The 3,163-nt window shown below is 35.7% G+C and overlaps 1 long non-coding RNA gene across 1 annotated transcript; it reads right to left on the bottom strand.

Moving 5' to 3' along the window:
* Window positions 1–1,620: 1,620 nt before the first annotated feature.
* Window positions 1,621–2,635, bottom strand: LOC104240096 (uncharacterized). The gene is made up of 3 exons (XR_714330.2): window positions 2,523–2,635; window positions 2,227–2,311; window positions 1,621–1,796 (listed from the first exon to the last, which is right to left on the bottom strand). It is a non-coding gene; the product is annotated as an uncharacterized lncRNA (long non-coding RNA).
* Between the last annotated feature and the right edge of the window lie 528 nt (window positions 2,636–3,163).

Genomic DNA, 3,163 nt, shown 5'->3' with positions numbered 1-3,163 from the left:
TCAGCATCAGGGTTCTCGTGCCATGGTTCAGGCACCGGGTGTTCCATCGCCCGCTCAGCCAGCTAGGGGCAGGGGGTCAGATAGCTAGAGGTGGAGGCCAACCAGCAGGAGGCCGTCCTAGGGACGTAGTTCAGAGTGGTGGGGTCCAGCTCCGATGTTATGCTTTTCCAGCCAAGCCTGAGGCTGAGTCCTCCGATGTTGTTATCACATGTACTATTTTGGTTTGTAGTAGAGATGCTTCAGTTCTGTTTGATCCCGGGTCTACATACTCCTATGTATTTTCTTATTTTGCTTCACATTTGGTTGTGCCTCGTGATTTTTTTAGAGCTCCCGTATATTTGTCTACGTTGGTCGGTGATTCTATTATTGTAGACCGTGTCTATCGTTCGTGCATGTTTGTTATTGGGAATTTTGAGACTAGTGTAGACCTTCTACTCCTCGATATGGTTGATTTCGTTGTTATTTTGGGGATGGATTGGTTGTCACCTTATCATGCTATATTGGACTGTCATGCCAAGATCGTGACTTTAGCCTTGCAGCATGTTTCCCCTTCCCCGCAGCATGTTTCCCCTTCCCATCTTTATCTATTATTTCCTGTTATTATTGTTCTGTTCGTAGACGATTTAACTGCACAGGTTTATATAGTTGTCATGTCCTAGCCTCGTCACTACTTCGCCGAGGTTAGGCTCCACACTTACCAGTACATGGGGTCAGTTGTACTGATACTGCACTCTACACTTTTGTGCAGATTTTGGTGCCGGACCTTTTGTAAGTAGCTTGAGGTAGCTGCATTTAGTCTAGGGAGACCAAGGTAGATCTGCTGGTGTTCGCGGAGCCTGAAGTCCCCCTTCCCCGCTTTAGTTTTCTGTTGTCTCTTCTATTTCGAGAAGAGTTGTACTTCTTTCAGACTTATATTTGTAGTAAATCTTAGCCGTTCGTGGATTGTGACACCAGATCTATGGGGTAGTTATGTACTTGAGTTGTGGCACTGTTATATCATTTTGGCATTTCTTAATTATCCTTTTTAACTAATATCTGTTCCTATTTGAATTAATAATAATGATAGTAAAATTGTAATTTTCGGCTTGGCTAGCTTTCACGAGTAGGCGCCATCACGATCCTCCGAAAATGGGAAAATCAGAATCGTGACAGTAAATTATGTGTTAAATGGTATTCAATATCTTTTTATATAATATGTAGTATACCATGACTACTGTTGAGTTATTGTATACTGTAATTAAATAGTATTCATAATATTCTTAATATACGTAGTATACTATGATTACACGTGGTATACTCTGGTTAGTTTTGAATCATGGTCTATTGCGGTTACACGTTAAACGATATATCACAATACACTAATATTATATTTAATTATATATATAAAAAATTCGAGATAATTTTTATTAAATCTTAAAATTTGTTTAAAAATTATAAAAGAAAACCATCTATAATATAACTAGTAAGGTTAGCCCGGGCTGTGCCTGGGCCCAACCAAAGGTTGTTCCAACTATTGGTTTTTTGTCTCTTCTCAAAAGTAAAAAATATCATCTTACATAAACACATTTTATACCAAGGAATATGAATTGCATATCAAGTCAAGTTGCCCACATATAATTTTCTGGTAATGCCATCAGGCAAAACTGGAAAAAGGTAGATAAAGATATCTACCTGTGAAAAGGACTGAACTATTATTTCTCCTTTTTATGTTAGCATGAGGAGCAGAATAGTTTGTTGATCTTCCTGGGCTTCGCTAACATTAGGCAGTCCAACTGTCTATTGTGCGTAAATGAACCCTACAATTATTACCAGATATTAGGAAAACAAGGATTAGTCAAGTAACTTCTATTGTTCCAACTATAGAATGATAAGAACAGAAGAATAATATGGCTATCTGATGTAAATATCAGAGACAACTGTTTTGCAGGCTAAAACACAGTCATTTAACATTAAGTGCAAGTGAATCCAACACATAGGAAAGGTTGTTGATGAACCAGATGTCATAATATGCGGAAACCATATAACAACAGGACTTCAGTAAATAATAAAATAAACTATAATTTAGGAATCAAGTTTTGATGAAAACACTTGTAGAGCATGAAGCACATTAGCTGCAAGTCTCATAATCAGCTCAACAGTATTTTGCACTATAGACATAGCTGAACACTAAAATAATTATATTGACAAAAGGTTATATAAAAGAGTTATGCAGGGCTAGTATAATACCTCCAAATAGTTTTAGCAAATAACCTGTGTCAAGCGTCAAATAATTCCATGAATACCAAAGAGACTATACTGTAGTCCAATTGCACTGCAAGGATAAAAATTTGTCAGAAAGCTCTTTTGCATGATCTTAGATATAATGAAAATACCATAGATCCAAAAAGAGAAATATTTTTTTCAAGCAATACACATGCCAATTAGTCTATGCCGAATCGAAAATATAGTTCGTTGGAAAGATCTACCAGACCAACATGGAAAAGTTGATGACACCATTATGCCTTGATGACAAAGACACATACCTTATAACTCATTATATCCTCTTTGGTAAGAGTTGTAACAACTGCATTTAGGTGAAAGATAAGAGATGTTATTAGTTATGAAAAAAACTAAGAAAGATAAAATAGAAATCAACAGTCGAATGAACCACTCTAAGTAGCCTTTATCCTCTCATCTGATTCACATAGCCCAAGTACATAAGACTTTTACACATGATCAACAGAATCTAAAGTACAAAACTCCTTAAAGTAGCTCTTTGGAACACTAAATGTGCATGTCTTAAGATCTAGAAGAGTATCACTTTAATGTGTAGTTAAAACATTATGCCTAAGAAGAAATTGACTAACCAGGTGTACACTCTATTTTAAAAACAACGTAAGTAGCGCAAGTGTAAAAATAGAAAAACTAAGGATGAAGAAAGTAGTAAGGTAGATACTGAGTAAAACTGAATTGATCACGCTAATAAATGAGTTTGAACTGAATATGAGCATAAAAAAATGTAATTGCTTATGACTGGAAAGAATATTACACAACTACTTCTGGCAACAAAAAATCACATTTAGTAGTTAGTACTACTATCACATTCTCATTTAAGACTATATTAAATATAACTGAATGTTAAATTAGCAAAAAAAAATTAAGCATTTTATAGAACATATGGAAG

The sequence above is a fragment of the Nicotiana sylvestris genome, chromosome 9, assembly GCF_000393655.2.
Source record: "Nicotiana sylvestris chromosome 9, ASM39365v2, whole genome shotgun sequence".
Lineage (NCBI taxonomy): Eukaryota > Viridiplantae > Streptophyta > Magnoliopsida > Solanales > Solanaceae > Nicotiana > Nicotiana sylvestris.
This window is presented reverse-complemented; position numbering and strand designations above follow the sequence as displayed.